We start from the raw sequence: 21377 nt of genomic DNA, 5'->3' as shown, positions 1-21377 counted from the left end.
GGAGCCTAGAAAAAAGACCTTCAAAGGAGACAGCGTTCCATAAGCCACTTGAGCAGGACCCATGCAGTCTTTTTTCTGGTTTAATGTAAAAAGGGTGTGGGTGTGTGTGCACACGCACATGTATCACTAGATATGAACAACAAAAAATCACCAGGATATGATCCATCATCTCTCTCATGTCAAAACTCGGAAGTCTCCCAAGAATAGACCATGAAACCCAAACTTTAAAGCAACTACTGTGGGACAGTTAGCTGTGCAGCCATAAGGAATGCAAACAGGCACGATGTGTACATCTGAACTTCACGAGCAATAGTTCTTTTGAACAAAAAGGAAAATAACCAAAATGATCATTACTCCATAAACCAGTAAATACAAAAAGGATGATGAGGGGCCGGCCCCGGGCTGAGTGGTTGGGTTCTCGGGCTCCGCTTCTGCGGCCCGGGGTTTTGCCGGTTTGGGTCCTGGGCTTGGACACGGTGCCGCTCGTGGGGCCATGCTGAGGCGACGTCCCATGTGCCCCGACTGGACGGACCCGCAACTAAAAATACACAACTACGTACCGGGGGGCTTTGGGAGAAAAAGGAAAAATAAAATCTTTAAAAAAAAAAAAAAAGGATGATGAATCCCTTCAAATCTTTTTAAATACAGAAAAGAAAGAAAAACCGAACTGAGAGAATTCAGAGGGTGAGCCCAATGTTAGACAAGAAAACGAGTTCACGTTTCTGGATTTGTAGCAGAACGCACCTGCTCCCCCACTGTGTATGTCTGATGCTGTCTCGGTAAAGGAGGGGTGGTGTGGGGAGAAAAGGTGATCTCTCTTCCTAAGGAAGGCAGCAATCACCCAAGGCAGAAAACGTAGTGAAGGAACAAGCTACAACCTGGAGGGTTATCACTCTAGAGACACGCCGTCCAACATGATAGCCAAAAGCCACATGTAGCTATTTAAATTTAAATTAAGATTAATTAAAATTAAAAATTCAGTTCCTCAGTAGCATTTGCCATATTTCAAGTGCTCAGCAGCCACATGCAGCTTAGTGGCTGCCGTCCTGAAGATCACAGATAAGGAACATTTTCATCATCACAAAAACTATACTGCTATAGACTAAATAAACTGTGTTGAGTAAACTTATTTAAATTCTCATGACCTCTTGAGCCACCATGTGGTAGCTGTAGAAAAGAAATGAGTTAACCAAGGGAAAAGAAAACTTGAGGGTACACAAAGTTCTACCCCTGGTGAGCATTCTTAACTGCCAATCTCCAGGGACTACTCACTCGACAGTACCCCCTAGAATAGAGCAGCAAGGTAAATTCCCTGAGGAAAAGGTCACAAGAGGAACACAGAAGTCAGCTTTATGCTATGCTCAACTTAGAATGCATTGAGACATCAGAGAGACAGATTCTCGGGATAAAGAAGTAAAATTCCAAAGAGCCTAACCCACTGCCAGTAAAATGATCTTGTCTCAAGGATCAACTAGCATCATCTACTTCCCACATTACATATTCTTAAAGAACAAGTTATCATTTAAATAGCTGCATAATAGCCCATCAAAATGGAATCATACAATTTCTCCGAACATCTTGTACAATTGGCTTTTGCATTTTTATTTCCACATTTTAAAATTCCTCATACGGAAATATATAAATAACATGAACACATAACACATAAGCTCTTAACACATAACACCAGAATTTTTACATTGCTACCAGAAATGTTAAAAACTAAATTCATCAGTCTCACCAACATTTTGGAGAACTACAACCTAATCACTATGAATACATCATTACTACTAAAACAATTGCATTTTTTTTTGCTTACTAAATTTAGAAACACTTTTCACAGTTTTATTATTTGTATTTCTTCTCGGGTGACTTCCCTACTTAGGTCCCATGCCCATTATTAACCTGTCTGATGATAACTCTACATATTTGCATAAACTGGCAATAATTTTCAATCCCAGTTCGTTCTTTTAAGTCCAATAATTATTATGTGGGTGTAGCTCCTTAATCACCTTCGTGTATGTGTATTTTAATTCTGTATTTTTAAATACTTGTTTCCAACAACTTAATTTTCATCTTGATTTAACTGCCTAATTATGACATTCTTTGCTCATTCTTTCTTGTTATCTCAGACTTTCCTTCGGCCTGAAGTTAATCCTTTAGAATTTCTTTCTTTAGGCAAACTGTTTTTATTTGCTAAATATTCTTTATCCTTGAAAGATACTTTCATTGGACCAGAAATCTCGTTTGACAATTGTTTTCTTTCAGCATACTAAGGTTATTTCATTATCTTTTGGCTTCCGCTGTTACTATTCAGAAGTCATCTAGAGTCTCTTTTAAAGGTAATCCCCATCCCCACTCCTGTTGTTTCTAAGGCATTTTCTTTGTCTTTGGTTTTCGACAGTCTCCCTATACGCCCAGATGTAGGTTTCTTTTTATTCAGTTTGTCTGTCACTCACTGGGCTTCTTGACTAAGGCCTGGCAGCCTTCAGTTGTGGAGCATTCTCAGCTATCACCTCTTCAGGTATTGCCTCTGCCCCACTCTCTCTCTCCTATCCTACTGAGACTCAGATTAAATGTCTGTTAGTCCTTAAATCTCTTACCTTCTTCTGTATCTTTCTCACTTTTCCTCTCTGAACTAAACTCTATTTCTTTTGACTTATCTTCCATATAATTAATTCTTTCTTCACCTGTGTTTATTCTATTGCTAAAACTACCCATCAAGTCTTTCAATTTTCATTTTTAGAACTTCTATCTGTTGCTATGTCACATTTTATAGTTTCCTACTCCCTAAAGATTTTCAAGCTTGACATATTTCTTTAATCATAATAGGGTTAGTTGTTTCAGTTTCTGATAATTCAAAAATCTCAAGGCTTTTCAAGTATATTTCTGTGGGTTCTGGTGGTTCTTGCTCATATGCATGGTACTTGTCCCATGTATGCCTTATCATCTTTTATTGTGTGCTGGTCGATCACCTTACATTACAAAATTATTTTAAATTTGAGGCCTAGGATGAAGGCAGCTTCCTCCAGGTGTCTGGGAACGCTACCTGCCTGAGATCACCACAATCCAAGTTCAAGGCTACAGGTTCCTTGGACCACCCAGGAAATGTTAACTCAGACAGAAACAGGGATGCAGGCTGGTTTACTTCTCAACCACTTTATCTAATTTGGGGTCTCAGCTTACTGAGGGGAAGGGTCTCCTATGTGATCCCTGAATTTCATGCAGGCCTCTGGGCTTTGATTTCAGAGCCTCTCATCAGATAAAGTTTTCAAAACTCAAGTTTCTATGGTCAAACTGGCAAATGCCCTCAGGGCAAAAATGATTCCCACTTCTATTAACTGAGTCCCCACTTTCCTTTTAATACCAGTCTTTTCATATAAGCCCTTCAAAATTCCTCTTAACTTTTTTGGTATTTTTATAAAAGTTTTGATTTATAATTCTAGAACATTCTTATTAATCCCACCAACTCTGGGAACCACACCTTCTAATATTCTTTATTCTCAAGAAGAATTTATGGGGGCTGGCCCAGTGGCGTAGCAGTTAAAGTCGCACGCTCTGCTTCAGTGGTGGGGGGTTGGCTAGTTCTGATTCTGGGCACGGACCTAGCACTGCTTATCAAGCCCTACAGTCCCAGGCATCCCATATATAAAATAGAGGAAGATGAGCACAGATGTTAGTTAGCTCAGTGTCAATCTTCCTCAGCAAAAAGAGGAGGACTGGCAGTGGATGTTAGCTCAGGGCCAATCTTCCTCAAAAGTAAGTAAGTAAATAATATAAAAGAACAATTTATGAATTAGCCGGAACTATCTTAATATTGTGAGGTTACAAATTCCTAATTCAAACCAACTCAAGTACACAAGAGAATTTCTATTGTTTTACCTAATTATTCAGCTTAAAGGTTGCACTGACTCCACACAGAACTAGATCCAGGAACACAGGACATGTCCTTAAAGTTCTCTCCACTCCCTCCCTGCTTGCCTCACTTCTCCGTGAGCAGATAAGTTTGTTCCCTAAGACAGAAGCAGCTGCCACACACATCTTTAAGCTTACCACACACCTGTACCATGATCCCAGGGCAAAAGACTACCATATCATCCTACGACTTTTTGCACAAAAGTTCTGGGCATTTGTGTCACGAGCCTATCCCAAGCCCAGCCCTCTACTGTGGCTAGTCAGAACATGATTACCTGGGATACGCTGTGATCAGCAGTCCAGCTAGAACCAAAGGGATGGGAAGGTAGGCAGTTACTCAAAAGGCAAACCAGGACACTGCTATCAAGAGAAAAGGGATGGGAAAGCCTGCCAAGATCACAAAAAATAAGTTACCTGAGTCTGCTGTATCTTCTTTCCCATTTTTCCAATTTCCTCAATTCTTTCAATTCTGAATGTTTTTTGACTTCATCTTTTGTTCCCGATTTGATTTTAACTCTCCTTTATGGGTTTCAAAGATGAATTTAATTGGCCTGTTGCTGTTTCATTTCTTTATCTTCTATACTAGTCGGCTATTGTTTAACAGATGTGATGCCTTCTTTATCTCTCTGAAAACAGACTCCAGCCATTCTTTAAAATCATCTTATGTTTCTTGTTGGAGATCCATTTCAGGGATTAAGTTTATCTGTGTCCTTACTGTTCTGATCTGTTCTATCTCAAATAAGGCAATAATTCCATATAAATGTTTTCATTTGACCATACTTCTGCTTTTAAATTTTTTTTTTTGAGGAAGATTACCCCTGAGCCAACATCTGCTGCCAATCCTCCTCTTTTTGCTGAAGAAGACTGGCCCTGAGCTAACATCCATGCCCATCTTCCTCCACTTTATATGTGGGACGCCTACCACAGCACGGCGTGCCAAGAAGTGCCATGTCTGCACCCGGGATTCGAACCGGCGAATCCCAGGCCGCCGAAGCGGAACGTGTGCACTTAACCGCTGCACCACCTGGCTGGCCCCTGCTTTTAATTTAATGATCCTTGCTGTTAATGTTGAACAGCAAAATAATGCAAAATATTTTAGAGTGAGTCAAAGAGAGCTCTTGAAGATTTTCACACAAGCCATCATCACCCTAACAGAAAAACTGAGGTCCTCAATATTTTTGATTACGCTGATCTCTAAAAGATTTCTAAATTTTTGTAGGGGAGGAAGACAATTTCTCTACTCTCTAGGTCCTTCTGGCTGGTCTAAGATTTAAACTGACATGAGACAGAATAACAGGAGAAAATCAAACAAAGTTTAGGAACACATATACCTGGAAGAAACCCAGGAAAACTGAGTCACTGGTCAGAATGGCCAAAGCTGCCGCTTTAAATACTATCTTCATCTAAAGACAAAGGAAGATGTTGGGGGTGGTGGTCTGGGACTTCAGAGGGGAGAAAGGCAATTCACACGGAGATGGAAATGCAAATATTTGTTAGACAACTGCTTGCTGAACCACCTATAGAGAATGAGGCCTGAGAGACAGAACTTTGAAAAGCTGGTCTTGTTGGTGCCTTTTTTCACACCTGTTTTACATTATCCTATAGTTATCTTAGGGTATTAGCTCCTCCTGGAACAGGCCTTCTATCTTACATTATTTTAGGCAGTTAGAGGGAAAGTCAAAGTTCCTTTCAGAGCCTTTTGTTCTTAAAAATAACAAAGGCAAAGAGACACATTTCAGGGTGGCCAATTTTGATCCCCCACATAGTCAACCTATTTCTGCTTCCAAGTAAGCTTCAGATCAGACTGGTAAGTGGGGAAGGTAACCTATCACTGATTTTGGCTTTTTATTACATTCATGACCTATTTCTTTGTTTTACCATATTTAGTTATTTTCAACAACCATTTTTCCATTTCAATCTTAACAACATACAATCTTAGATCAAGAAGAAAATTCAAGATATTTCTTTTTTAAGATTGACACATGAGCTATAACACTGTTGCCAATTTTCTTCTTCTTCTTCTTTTCCCTTCTTTCTCCCCAAAGCCCCCCAGTACATAGTTGTGTATTCTAGTTGTGAGTGCCTCTGGTTGTGCTACGCGGGACGCTGCCTCAGCGTGGCCTGACGAGCAGTGCCATGTCCATGCCCAGGATCTGAACTGGCGAAACCCCCGGCCACAGAACGGGAGCACACAAACTTAACCACTCAGCCACGGGGCTGGCCCCTCAAGATATTTCAATGCAACCTCTTTGTTCCATCATTTGATAGATGAGAAGCTCAACTCAGAAAGGTCAGATCTCTTGCTAAGGCCATAGAGACAGTTCATTTTATAATAAGCAACTAGAATCTGTATCTCCAAATTTCAAATTCCCTTTCATGTACAATAATAATCAAAGAAAGGCAGGTTAAAAAACAAAAAGGAAGCCAAGGTAAATAACTACACAGGGATTAGAAGTGTAATCCTAGGCAGTCTTCATGAGGCAGTGCAGTATGACTTTCCTGTGCTGTAGCTGCTCCTTCTGGGCCAGCATTTAAGATGAGCTAGTTCTTCCTTAGTTTTTGTATATGGTCCTACTGTCTCCATCCTTTGAGATCTAGCCTCAGCTTATTTTATGTATATGACGTAAAGCTCAAATTTACCAATTCATCTTATTAACAAGCACAAAAGCCAAATTTCAACAAAATTAATGACTAAGGGCACCATTATAGTCTTAAAAACTTGAATAGTCTTAAATACATACACAAACAGAAACATCTTCAGTGAGAAGTATAAAATAACTTCAAGAATCACTTTATTCTAAGGAAAAAATAAAATGGGATCTCAAACTTTTAAAAAATACAAATTCTTATTTATAAAAGAAATTTCTGGGGCCAGCCCGGTGGCGCATCGGTTAAATTCACGTGGTCCAGGGTTCACTGGTTCGGATCCCTAGTGCAGACCTACCCACTGCTTGTCAAGCCATGCTGTGGCAGGCATCTCACATAAAACAGAGGAAGATGAGCACAGATGTTAGTTCAGGGCCAGTCTTCCTCAACAAAAAGAGGAGGATTGGTGGCAGATGTTAGCTCAGAGCTAATCTTCCTCAAAAAAAGAAAAAAAGAAAGAAATTTCTTCAAAACGATGGGTACTAAGACCAAGTTAAAATTCAGCATTTAAACTTACAAATTTTGTCATAAAACGGTGCCTAAAATAAATGGAAATGACCTAATAGTTGAATCAGCTGCCTTTATCCTAAACAAGAGTCAGTCACATTCAAATTAATTTAGGTTATCATGTGATGCTATATTCTGGCAATGTTTTAGGCTGCCTAAATCTTCCTACCTCTGAAATCGATGGTATTTAATACCTCCAAGTGCTACCTATAATTACTAAACACTAAAAGCTAGAGAATCTGCTTTTCAGGAGAGGAAACTTATTCATGCCTAACAGGTCAGCATCTATTTAGTAAGATCAATCTGGATTGTGAACACAGAATTTACAAGCGTCTTAAATATTTTTCAACATACTATGATTCATTCTAATTATGTCCATTTAGTAGCTTCTACTGAAAATGTGTTTAAGGTAATTCACTGACCCTATTAATTTAACTTCTGAATGATACCAAAGTAATTAACTTAATAATACCTTGACGTGTTTATTATAAAAGGGTGACATCTGTCTGACACATTTTACAAAACAGACTTTTTTAACATAAGAGCAGGTGATAATTTGGAAAAATAATGTAAAATGCCCAACATCGTATAATCATTAAGTAGAATCTAATCCAGATCTAACTGACTGCTCTTAATTCCCCATGTTCTTTCAAGCCACCATCATACACGGTAAGATTTAATGTGATTTTTTTTCAAGCTTTTTTTTTTTGAGGAAGATTAGCCCTGAGATAACATCCACCACCAATCCTCTTCTTTTTTTTTCTTTTTTCTTTCTTTCTTTTTTTTTTTTTTTTGCTGAGGAAGATTGGCTGTGAGCTAACATCCATGCCATCTTCCTCTACTTTATATGTGGGACACCTGCCACAGCATGACTTGATAAGCAGTGTGTAGGTCCCCACCCGGGATCCAAACCAGTGAACCCCAGGCCACTGAAGCAAAGTGTGCAAACTTAACCGCTACACCACCTAGCCAGCCCCCTTAATCTGATTTTTAACATTTTTCAAATTCCACCATCCATAATATTTAAATTTCAAAAAAACATTAAGTTTTCAAGGACTTAGACAACAACTATAAGGTTTTTAAGTCCAAGCACTAACCGTCATCCCTAAAAAATTAAAAAATTCCCAACCTCAAGAGGAAAAAAAAAAAAAGATTCCTCCATGCTAAAAAGACAAGAAATATTTTCATTATCCCAAAGTATTGCCACAGAAAATACTTACTAACAAAAGAAAATATGGCACACACCATCTTAACCAAGTGATCAAAGCTAACACTTGTCACGGGACAAAGAGATACCACATCCCATCCAATAGCACACAATGAGAACACTGTGATAATTCAGCCCAAAATGCACTGGACAAACCCAAGTTGAGAGTCATTCTATGACTGCCCTGTAATCTTCAAAAAGGTCGTGGGCATGAAATTCAAAGACTGAGGAACTGTTCTAAAGTGAAATATATTAGAGAAACAAGACAATCGGGTGAAAATGTGATGCTGGATTAGACCCTTTTGCTATAAAGTGACATTTGGCAAAACTTGAATGGGGTCTCTGGGTGAAAGATAAGTAGGAAATTTTTGTTTGAGGTTCTTGTAACTAATTTGCACAATTAAAAGTGTTCCAAAATAATTTTTAAAGCATTAGGTATATATGTCCTAAATTAAACTTCTCTTACTTTTGCCTTATTTCATGGATGTTTAAGTTTCTTGCTACTTTTGCTGTCACAGGTGGAATGTTAGAATTGGGACAGCAAAGGACGTTATGTAGCAAGTTACTGATTACAATTTGTCTCTATTAGCTAAATAAACTGGAAATGGGCTGTTTTTCTTTCTTCTTGCATTTTAAAGAGGCAGTGACTGAAAATTCATGAAGGTAAATGTGTATAAATATACACACATTTATACTAAAAGTATAAATGCACGCTACTTTATCTGAAGATTATCAAATAAAACTTGTCTACGGAATGTCTATCACAGCCAGTAAATCAAGGTCTTCTAATCTGGATGGCATCTGTTACGGACGGTGAGTCTGTAAACTTCGGGGGGTGCTCTCGCCCCAGCACTAACACAGTGCTCTGCACACAGTGAGCACTCACCGCACATGCCCCGACTTCAAGAATGAACACTGGGCTCCTGGCCCATTTCCCCACCAATACTAGAACTTAGTTACAGCGAATGCTATCAAATAGTAGACCACTGGCTAGAATGCAGAAGTCATCGTGTCACCTGACTTTTCAACCTTGCAGCTATCTTCTTTATTAATAGTTAAGTAAAATTAATAAAAACAATGCTCTTCAAATTTACTTACCAATTAATATCATTATCTATACTTGAAACATTAACATCAGAACTGGAAATTAGTGTAACGTGGTAGTTAAGAGCACGGGCTCTGAATCCAACTGCCTAGGTTTATATTAAAACTGTCCCCTACTATGGTTTTTTGGATTAGTTAGGGTCTCAAAACCTCATTTTCCTCAAATTTAAAACATGAATCCTAACAATTCCCACTTTAGGAGACAGGACTCCTGTGAGGATTAAACGCGTAGGCTAAGCTTACATTTTATGACACTAAATTCTTAATTTCTATCTGTTGAAATAAAGCTGCATTTATATCAGTAAAACCTACGTGATCTCTCAAGAAGAAACAAAAGACATCTGAAGTGTTAAGATTTGAAATGATCTGCAAGTGTGTTATGTTTATACCCTCTACACACCTCATTTCCAAAAAGATGTTGAGATAGCTAAGAAAAAGAACTAAATGTTACCCTTTTTTTCAAGCTAGGTGAAAGGAAGAATAAGAAAATAGTAAAACGAAGCCAGGGAAAGAGGAGGATCAGCCCAACTGGTGGATCACAAGTTCAATACCGAGTTTCACAGCAGCCAAAACAATGTCCTCCAAAAACAAAGAAAAAACCCACATCAGCTATTCAGGAAGACCCACAACTTTTCTTGACACTACAGTTTGAGAGAAAATTTTCACAAATGTATACATTACACTTTTCAATTGATAGTCCAGATTTTTAAAAAGCAGCAGCGTGCTGTGCCAATACACAAAGAATGAGACCCTCTGACCTTACTCCAAATTTAAAAATCATTTGGTACTTGAAAAGCTGAATCACTTGTTCTTTTTCCAATTTTGTATGAATTGGAAGAGGAAATGAAAAGCAAGAAACTATCATCCAGAAGTTCACCTTTACTTTTAAAAGTGCACCGTATGCAGAAGACAGGCAACAGAGCAAAGCTTGGATGAATGCATCGGGAATCCGGCCGGAGTTCCGAGTCCCAGGCCCAGCTCCGGGATGAGATGTGGCTGACCCTGGGATTCTTTAACCTCAAATTCACTAGTCTGGAAAGCGACAATGAGACTGTACTTAGCTCACAAGGTTGTTATCAGAATGTGTTAAGTACCTGATACAGAGTGCTTCACACAAGTATTTAGTAAATTGAGTAAGCATCTAAAAATTTACATTTCATTAAAATAGTTTTTTAAAAAAATACATGTATATGTATCTATTTACATCTAAACTCTCCAAATCCAAGTGTGATAAAATGAAAATTTCCCAACTAACTGCTTTAATTACCACTGCCAAATAATCTATTTTCTGATGGGGCAGGAAAAACTAATTAGAAAAGCATCAAAATAAATCACTGCTTTTTCTCCATTTATTTTTATTTACTTTTCCCAGTTTTTTTAAGATATAAGTGACATATTGCATAAACTTAAGGTATACAATAAACCAATGCTGTGAACTATAACATGCGCACCTTTTAAAGCATGCAGGACCAAGCATAAAAATTTGCTTACATCAAAGCTAGGCCCCAAAGATTGTTTTAAAATTTAAGTTAAAAATGGCACCTTACTCCAAATATGTAAAAAAGTAAACTGGACTGAATATACAAACTGAACTAAACAACTTTATCCTGAAGCTCTCAATAAACAATATAATTTGCCCATACCAGTTTTTTCCAAGAAACAGCTTGCGTTCTGGGGGCCTCACACAATACTTGACCCACGCAGGAGGCCCTGACATGTTGGGGTAGTGGACAAATTAGTACTTATTCCAAATGTAATAAAGGATCCCTTCTCTTCCAAAGCTTAAAACAGAGAAGATGAATGGTGAACAATAGCTTAAACGCTTTGCTCTTATAAAGAAAATTATTTTTCCTACAGATGAGGTGACAAAAATGGAACAAATGTGAAATAAGTGGACTCGGAAAGTGAATATCTAGTTGGGCAAAGTGCTACCCTACCGTTTTACGACATACCCTAAGAAAAATTACTCTAAAAGCTTTATAGAAGTGATCAACATGACAAAAACACACAATCAGGAAGTAACTTTTAACTTATAATAAAAAACACCATTATCTCTAAGGACTGTGTATGCAAATGGAATCAAAACACACAGAGCAATTCTCAAAATTATGGGACACACGCAATCAGAAATCTCCACAGGGGCTGGCCTGGTGGCGCAGCAGTTAAGTGCGCACGTTCCAATTTGGCCACCAGGGTTCCCGGTTCGGATCCCGCGTGCAGACATGGCACCACTGGGCACACCATGCTGTGGTGGGCATCCCACATATAAAGTGGAGGAAGATGAGCACAGATGTTGGCTCATGGCCAGGCTTCCTCAGCAAAAAGAGCAGGATTGGCAGCAGTTAGCTCAGGGCTAATCTTCCTCAAAAAAAAAAAAAAAAGAAAAAAGAAAAAGAAATCTTCACAGGTTTCGTCTAACCAGTGCTCATTTTAACCAAATACCCTAAATAGGACCAAACTCTTCACTACTCTCCACTTCTACAATTATACCATAAGATAATCATACACAGTACTTAAAAACAAAATTTTATTTCCTTTGCCATACTATAAAAACAAAAACTTCAAAAATCCAAAAATCACTACAAAGATTAAAAAGGAAGGAAATTCTCACGGGGCCGGCCTGGTGGCACAGTGATTGAGTTCACATGTTGCACTCCAGCGGCCCGGGGTTCGCCAGTTTGGATCCCAGGTACAGACATGGCACTGCTTGTCAAGCCATGCTGTAGCAGGCATCCAGCATATAAAATAGAGGAAGACAGGCATAGATGTTAGCTCAGGGGCAATCTTCCTCAGCAAAAAGAGGAGGACTGATGGCAATGTTAGCTCAGGGCTAATCTCCCTCAAACAAACAAAAAAAAAAAAAAAGGGGAAGGAAATTCTGACATATCCTACAACATGGATGAACCTTGAGAACATTATGCTGAGTGAAATAAGAGTCACAAAAGGACAAATACTGACCAAATAATTCCACTTATATGAGGTACCAAAAACAGTCAAATTCAGACAGAAGGTAGGCTGGTGGGTGCCGGGGCCTGGGGGAGGAGGGCCTGGGGTTACCGTTTAACGGGCAGTTTCAGTTTAGGAAGATGGAGAAGCCCTGGAGACGGATGGCGCGCTGACTGCGCAACCATGTGACTGTACAAACTAGGCACCTAAAATGCCTAAGATGGTAACTTTTGTGTTGTGCACATCTTACAATTTATTTCAAAATCACTGTAAGGAACCACCTGAAAGAGGTGTTTATGTGGAAATGGCACACACAAATTTATTCTTCACAAAGTGACAAGCTCATTTTACATGAGTTTTCCATGCTATTGAGAGTTTGTTCAGATACACCCAAATTCTTCTGCCCCAAGGAAAGCGTTAAAAACAAAACACAATTCCACTCTTTAAGTATAGACATAAAAGATCTGAAAACAGAGACTCCAAAAAAACCTGTACACCAATGTTCATAGCTAATATTATAATAGGCAAAAGATAGAAACAACGTAAATCCATCAACAGATGAACGGATAAATAAAAGGTGGTATATCATACGATGGACTATCACTCAGTCATGAAAAGGAACGAAGTTCTGGGGTTACAACATAGATGAACCCTGAAAACATTATGCTAAGTAAAATAAGCCAGACACAAAAGGACAAACATTGTATGATTCCACTTACATGAAATACCTAAACTAGACAAATTCAGAGACGGAAAGTAGATTTGAAGTATTCAGAGACAGAAAGTAGATTTGAGGTTACCAGGGACTGGGGGCTGGGGGGGGGGGGCGGTGGAGAAATGGGAAATTATCATCTAATGGGTACAGAGTTTCTATTTGGGGTGATGAGAAAGATTTTAGAAATAGTAGCGCTGGTCATACAACATTCTGAATGTAATTAAAGGCACTGAATTAAAAATGCTTAAAATGCTTTAAAATGGCAAAAAAGAAAGCACAGGGGGCAGGCCCCGTGGCCAAGTGGTTAAGTTTGCACGCTCCACTTCGGTCGCCCAGGGTTTCGCCACTTCGGATCCTGGGCTCCAACAGGGCACCACTCATTAAGCCATGCTGAGGCGGCGTCCCATGTGCCACAACTAGAAGGACCCACAACTAAAAATACACAACTATGTACGGGGGGGGGGGGGGGGGCGGCCTTTGGGGAGAAAAAAGGAAAAATAAAATCTTAAAAAAAAAAAAGCACAGAAGGAAGAAGTGAGGCTAATGGATCTCCCTGTAACCCTTTAGCCAATTTTCAAACTTTCAAACTAATTTCAGTATTATGGTCAATTTCTCAGCTCTTTCTTCACATATAAAGTGAGCATAATACATGCTGTCATCCTCCTTTGTCAAAGCATCATTTCAGAAATGAAATAATGTCTTTAACACTTGTTAATTTTAGTTCAGATCCAAAACATTATTTTCTTTAAACCGATTTTGGCCTGAAAACCCAATCTAGACAAAACTCTATTCACGTTTATGTTCTAGTCAATAGTAAAAGCTTTATCTAAAAACAATTCCCCTATAAAAAACAATATAAAAAAGCAAAGTTTTCTCAGATTTCATCAATCAAACCATCAATTTCAGGTAAAAACATGTGATTGGGGCCTGGCCACAAATAAGATAGCTAAGCTTTCCTCACCTGCTTTAATTGTCCTATAAAGACAAAGAAATTGCAATTACCCTTCAACTCCTTTACTAGTTTCTATCTCAATTATATCAACATCCCCAGTGGGGAAAGAAGGCACTACCTCTAAAACTTGTGAGAGCTAAGGACAAAAAATCGGTGGAGTGAATTTATGTGTTGGATAACCAGTTCCACACGGCTATTTTTCAACTATAAATTCACTATTTGCAAAGCAGACGTTAGTCTCCATTAAACAAATTTACAGGTTCTGTCTGCTAACCAGGGCTCATTTTAACCAGGTATCCTAAATAGGACCAAATTCTTCACTATTCTCTGCTTCTACAACTATACCATAAGATAATCATACACAGTACTTTAAGGGGGAAAAAAAATCATGTCCTTTGCTACACTACAAAAACAAAAACAATTTAACAGTCAAGAGAAAAACCCCAGGAAAAACAAGTCCTGGCCCTCAGAGTTTACATCCTCTGGAGTTTGTAGAGATTACCCTTGTAGTCAGCATTATTAGTCAAATTTTCATTTCCTCAGAAAATTCAATTGCTCAAAAGTATTAAACATAGTATGTTTATGGCTAATATCTATTGACTGCTTACTGTATACCAGATACCATCCCAAGCAGTTTAACTCAGTCAATATTCACAAAGATCCTAAAACAGAAACAGGTTCTCTTATCATCATGCCCGTTTTTTAAAACAGGGCAACTGAAACACAAAGACACGCAGCGAACTGCCCAAAGTAACACAACCAGGAAGTGGCAAGAGCAAGCATGGAGTCCAGGCAGTCTGATCTCAGAACCTGTGTCTACATCCATGAAGCCAGATTCTCTATTCTCAGTTATAAATTCATGTTGCCTCTCAAGTTACAGTTTTCAAATAAACAAATTCTTTAAAAATTCTCTACGGTTTTTAATCAAGTGACAACCAAGGAACTCCTCCTCAGTCCAATCCTCCATCACCCTGATGATCCCTGACCGCCTCGAACCTCCTTCCTTCCCCACTGCGCCAAAGGGGGAAAAGCAGAGCGACGGTGCCAGAAACAAGCAGGGGACACTAAGACAAGGACTGGAGGAAGAAAGAGGAAAACTGCAGTTGTGAGAGTCCCCATAAAGGACAGACAAGAGAGGAGGAAAATGGTGAAGCAAGCAAGAGGAAAGGGTGGAGAGGTAAGCATATCAACATCAAACCCTCAGCAGATCTGATTTATCCACATTCATTTTTCCAGCAAACACACATCCTCTGAAACACTATTTCTTAACTCTCCCCCTCCAGGCAGGCAGCCTCAGCCTCCCTGTGGTGAACGGACTCTGCTGCTTCCTACTGCTGTGCTGCCATTGTAGCCCACTCATCACAAGGACTCTCCACTCGACAACGACGAACTGATGAACTGCATTCCCTGCTCTCTGTCAGTTACTGACAACCGATATGCCTGACTCAAACGTCCACAACTTCTGAAGAAAAATGCTACCAGGGATTTTTAGTAGACCGCCATTAATAAAATTCTTAGCGAGTGTCTTTCAGGTAAACTGCTTCTAACGCATTTTCGACAAGTGAAATACCACTCTCAGAGTATGACTTCTCAAACATAAAAAGAGAGAAACAAAAATCACTTCTTCAGCATCTGTTTAAGCCAGTGGTTAAGACAATTTCACGTTAATTATACCACAGCAGTTATGAAGGGGATTGTAATATTACAAAATCTCATGTTTTCAATGAAGAATGAGACTGGTTGAAGTGAATCAGGTGGAACGCAATGCAAATAGCTAGTCACCAGTACTAACAGAAGAGGTAAAGTGTTTCGATGTTTTATTTACCACTCCTCTAGCTAAGTACCTGGAGTAGCGACCTTGTCTTTTAGATTTTGTTTTGGAACACACCACTGATCTAGAGATCATAAAAAAGGATAGAACGTAACTGTAAACTAATCCCATTCCTCCTATCTAATCTGAAATTATTTTCCCCTGAAAGAAATGCATTATAATAACAAGACTAAAAATCTTTCTCAACAAGACTTGCGCCCCAAGAAAAAAAAACCCGAGGGGCCGGCCCCGTGGCCCAGTGGTTGAGTTCGCACGCTCTGCTCCAGTGGCCAAAGGGTCCCCAGTTCGAATCCTGGGCACAGACATGGCACCGCTCATCAAGCCATGCTGAGGCAGCGTCCCACACACCACAACTAGAAGGACCCACAACTAAAAATACACAGCTATGTACCAGGGGGCTTTGGGGAGAAAAAGGAAAAATAAAATCTTTTAAAAAACCCCACAAAACCCGAAAACCTCCATTTTACCGACAAATTCTGCAGTCATATTCTTTTGGGTGTGTGTGAGAGGAAGATTTGCCCTGAGCCAACATCTGTGCCATCTTCCTCTTCTTTGTACGTGGGATGCCTCCACAGCATGGCTGATGAGTGGAGCAGGTCTGCACCCAGGATCCGAACCTGTGAACCTGGGCCGCCAAGGCGGAGCACACGCAACTGTAACCACTGGGCCGGGGACAGCCCTTGGAGTCATATTCTTAAAAGTAAGCCAAATCGTTGGAGATGCGTAAGGCTGAGGGTGTGGGGGCGGTTCTGAGTTCTGGCTGCTCTGCCTGCTGCCCTAGGGCCACCTTACCTTAGTGCCAAGCTCAGACCCCATCACCCCGCTTCTGGGTTCCCAGACTTGAGAGTCTGTGGTCAGGTCGGGATGCGCCAGGCTTCTCTGGGATGAGACAAATGCCTATGCCATGAATAAATCAATAAACGAAGAAGGGGGTGGGGCCCAGAGTTATTCAGAGTTCTACTTTTATTCTCTACTTAAACCCATGGTTACTTACTAAACTTTTTTTTTTTTTTGAGGACGATTAGCCCTGAGCTAACTGCTGCCAATCCTCCTCTTTTTGCTGAGGAATGCTGGCCCTGAGCTAACATCTGTGCCCATCTTCCTCTGCTTTATCCGTGGGACGCCTGCCACAGCATGGCTTGCTGAGCAGTGCCATGTCCGCACCCGGGATCCGAACAGGTGAACCGCTGAGCCGCTGAAGGGGAATGTGCACACTTAACCGCTGCGCCACCTAAACTTTCAATTTTCTAACCAGGGCTAACAAAAAACCTTAGCTCTCAAATCAGTTTTCCAAGCAATCTACAGTAGGCGGTCCAAATTATTTTTGGTTAAGATCTAGTTTTAAAGTAATGAAGAGCAAACATCTACAATAAATTTCCCTCACTTATAACTTAACTTGCACCATGGTGAGCAGTCTTTGGAGCGGCAGCATCAGCACCACCTGGGAACTAGTCACAAATGCAAATTGCCGGGCCCTACCCCAGACCTGCAGAATCGGAGTGTCTGGGGCGGGGCCCAGCGAGTGTGTCAACGAGCCCTCTAGGGGATGCTGATGGCGCTGGAGTCTGAGAACCACCTGCTTAGGGGTTAAGGGTCCTACTGCCTAGGTTCAAATCTTGGAGTCAGGGTTTACTTGCTGGGTAACGAAGAGTAAATTACCCAGCTTCTCTGGGCTTATTCCTCATCTATAAAGTGAAATTACCGGAAGGTTGTGAAGAAATTAAGAAAACATAATAGTTAAGTGCTTAAAAGCGATGCCGGGCACATAAGAAACATCCAAAAGCTAGCCGTCGTTCCTACTATACACAAGGCACTCTGACGGCTGCACACCGGATGGGGGAGAGCGCCAAAGGCGGAGGCTTAATCCCTACCCATCCAGGAGTTAAATACCTAGTGACCAGGCCAGACACGGGTACACACGGCAAAACCACACACTCAGAGGAAATAAAGACGCCCTCCCAAGAGGGGCGAACAAGTTCATAGGGACACTGTACGAAGAAATAATTTCTGACCGAGAAAATGTTACAGTGACTCCGAATGAGTTCCACAAGCTACAGAGAAGAAAAGGTCACCCCAGCCTCCAGGTGCGCGCCAAGATTCTAAGACGCAGGAGAAGCGCGAGGGCAAGGAGGCAGCCCGCAGCGGCTGAGGCCGGGACAAGCAAAACAGCAGCGGGAAATGAAACGGGGCGTCCCAAGCGGGAGGCCTTCGCCTCGGGAAAAGTCCGGGCTCGCTCAGGGCACGCTCATTTGCGAAGTGACTTCCCTTCTGCGGCCCGAGCCCCCGGCGCCCGCTGAAAGCGCGGCGGCCTATCAGGAGCCATTGTCCGCGCAAAGTTGAGCGCGGAGGTGCGGCGGCGGCACGGGCCCCGCCCTCGCCGGAGGGAGCCGTCCCTAACGGGACCCGGCGTCCGAGCGCGCTGGGCCGCAAAGGGGCGCAGAAGCGTAACACTAAAATCCCAAAACCTCGTTCACTAAAAGCCAAAACTTGGAAAAGCACAAGCGGAGGGGCAGGGAAGGGACAGGGCAGCGTTTCGTCTTCTTCCTCTCCTAAACGCCAGTCTGGGTGCCGACCGACTCCGGGCGGCTTATTTCCGCGGCCTGGAGGCTGAGGCTTTCCTTCCGGTCATTGTGCTGATTTCCCCCAAGAGCAGACCCCGGGGGCAGGAGCGCCGGCCGTGGCCGGGACAAAGCCCACTCGGGGCTCCACCTGGGCGCGGGCAGGGGCGGGAGGGGCGGCGCTCGCGGGCCCGCCGGCCGGCCGCAGTTACCAGGCAGCGCGGCGCCGCCCCCGCCGCCCGCCGGCCAATCCGGCGCGTCTGCTGCCCGGGCGCACGAGCCCCGGAGACACCCGGCCGAGCGCGACCCCACGGCTCGGGCCTGGCACCGCGCGCGCACCCGCACCGCCGCGCCGGCCAATCAGCGGCCGGGCATGCGCAGCCCGCGGGCTCGCTCGCGCGCGGGGCTCACGCGTGAGGCCCCCCCACGCCGGCGCGCGCGCCCCTCCCCCACGCGCGTGCAACTGCCGTCCCCCGCGACCGCGTCTACCCCTGCCCCACCCCCAACGACCGCGGGCCCGGAGCTGGGGGCCCCTACATGGCCGCCCCGACCCCTGTCCCTGCAGGCCCCGAAGGGGGCGAGTCCCAAATAAAGGCCCTGTTCGCGATGGCAACCGGGCGGGGGCGGGGGATGAGGCGACAGGGACTCACCCGAGTGCAGCCGCCTCCAGGCAGCGCCGGGCCGGGGGAGGCGAAGGGAAGCGAGTGTGGGCCGCGCGCGAGCCGCGGCCGCGGCGGAGCAGCCTCGGGCTGAGGCGAGCTGACGAGCGCGCTGGAGGTGAGAGGGCGAGGGGCCCGTGCGTCTCGGCCGCGCTCCTGTCACCGCCGCATGGCCGCCCCGGCAGGGCCTCGCTCAGCACCTAGATCTGATCACAGGGGACCGAGGGAGAGGCCAGGGTAACCGCGGCAGGCGGAAGGCCACGGCTGGAGAGCGCGTGCGGGCAAGCGGGGGGGCGACCGGTGGCCCCTTTTCTCTGCTCTCCGAGCTTCTCTCTCACCCTCCCCCCCCTCTTTTTTTTTTTTTTTTTTTTTTGTTCCTCGAAGGCGCGCTGCGCGTGCGCACCAGCAGCGCCGCCCAGCGGGAATTGTAGTTTCTGATTCGTCCCCAACAACGCGACGGCGGGGGCAGTTGACTACGACTCCCAGAAAGCCTCGCGCCGGCGAGCCCGGAGCCCGAGGACGCGGCGAGAGCGGCGCCCGGCCCTCTCCGGCAAGGACTGTCAATGGAGGCGCGGGTGGTGGGAGCAAGAACATGGCTGCACCTGGGGCCTGCGCGGCTGCCCGGGTGGGGGAGGGGAGCCGGGGCGCAGGGGCGCAGATCCAGGCCGGGGGCGGCTCCAGCCTGCTCCCCGCCGCGCTGCCGCCGGCCTCGGCCGCCGTGCGACGCTCGCGCTGACTCTGGCCCCCGAGATTCCCTGCAGATTGCGAGGCCGGAGCGCGGCCAAGGCCGGGGAGCCCCGGGCCGGCCTGCTGCCCTGGGTGCTCCGCCAAGGGACGTCCCCGCCCTGCACCCCCACCCCCGGGACACAAAGAACTGTCCATTTTGAAAGCTTGCCTCCAAAGCGGCCCCAGGAGACTGCTGCCCCAACTTTGGAGGGCGAGGCGAGGGGACTCTCCTGTTTTGATCCCCCCGCCCCCGGCTTTGCTCACACTCCGTCTCATACTCAACGTTTAGAAGGAAAGTTGAGGAAAAGCCGTGGAGTGGGAGCAGGAAAGCTGATTTGTCGCCCGTTTTGTTCTGTCAACCGCGGAGCAGTTTTGCTCAAACCCCTCCCCCCGATCATTTTTTTGCCTCTCAACTTTGATTAGCTCGTGAATTTCCAAAATAGCGAGACGTTGCTGTTCGCCGAAGTTAAACTCCAAAGTTTAAAAACTCGAGCCCGGAGATTTTAGGTGTTTCTGTAAAGCACGAAGTCGAGCGACTCGGTGACCTTTCTGCCCGCCGGCTTTGCGGGCCCCGCCGCAGTTCTCCCCCAGCCCCCTCCTCGGTAGGTGGCGACCACGGCGCTTTTTCCAGCCCGCGGGCCTTTGTCGCTCGAAATAAAACTTTCCGAGCAGCCAGTCTTTTGATGTCGGTCCAAAAGCCTTCCTTTGAATTTGGGTTCACGGATTGGCGTTCCCCGTCTTCTTTCTTCCCTAGACCGCACCCATAAAGCCTCGTCTCGAATTTCCATCTTGGATCTCTTTAAAAGAGATGGAAAATTTAAAGATCCGTGCGAGGCGGTCTGATGACAGAAAACTGCTACGTTTTTGTGATTTCCCCTACAATCTTTAACAGTCATTTTAGCCCCACCTAATTCGATCGTTGACTCTCCCTTGTCAAGTCTCTCCACAGTATTAATTTTCAGAAGAACAGTTTTCTTTTTGCACTCATATTTCATTAACATTTTGGAATATTTAATTGAATTCCGTATTCCCAATAGCAAGTACAACTGACATATATTTAGGAGCAGTCATAACTCTTGAGAAGCCTACAGCTTAGCTAGTAAGAGCCGCCAGCCAGCCAGCTGCAAACATTCAGCTGCTGTGGGCATGGGTGAGTATGTGTTATGGAGGGACTGGAGTCCTCTCGAATAATCATTCCTTCTTGGGGAGACTGGGAGGTTAAGGACTGTGAAAGGAGGATCCACTGGGTGGGGGAGTCACGGAGTAGCATTGGAAGGTGTTAGAAAGTGAGTGAGTAAGGCAAAAGTTCGTTCGTTTAGCCCAGGTTACCCTTGTCATCCTTAAAAACTTATTAGGGAGAGAGTCCCTTCCTTTGAATTTGTCTGCCAGTTCCGAGTGAAATTTTGCTGTGTCGTAGTGAACAGCTCCAACTTCCTTGAGGTTGAAGCAGTTCCTAAAACTTTAGCTGGTTTTGAGTTGCCTCTAGACAGAAAGCAGGCCATCTGGGGACAATGAACAGTGGGTGGTTTGAAGAGTGTAGAGGCCAAGCCTTCTCAGCGTACTGCTCTTGACAGGTGTAACCCTCAAATTCGTGCCTTATGATCAGAAATCTCA

The 21377-nt window shown here is 43.7% G+C and overlaps 1 protein-coding gene across 6 annotated transcripts in view; it reads right to left on the bottom strand.

Moving 5' to 3' along the window:
• Positions 1-19387, bottom strand: part of GTF2I (general transcription factor IIi) — a 114359-nt gene extending 94972 nt beyond the window's left edge. For 4 of the 6 annotated variants that reach the window (XM_046665488.1, XM_046665491.1, XM_046665489.1 and 1 more), the window contains exon 1: positions 19029-19387. The gene's annotated coding sequence lies outside the window, so the exon portion shown is untranslated. The remainder of the gene's footprint in view (positions 1-19028) is intronic. The other 2 variants (XM_046665490.1, XM_046665493.1) reach the window with 1 other exon arrangement.
• Positions 19388-21377: the final 1990 nt, after the last annotated feature.

Source organism: Equus quagga, chromosome 7 (genome assembly GCF_021613505.1).
Source record: "Equus quagga isolate Etosha38 chromosome 7, UCLA_HA_Equagga_1.0, whole genome shotgun sequence".
In the NCBI taxonomy this organism is placed as follows: domain Eukaryota; kingdom Metazoa; phylum Chordata; class Mammalia; order Perissodactyla; family Equidae; genus Equus; species Equus quagga.
The sequence above is the reverse complement of the archived record's forward strand: the minus strand, read 5'-3'. Positions and strand labels throughout refer to the sequence as shown.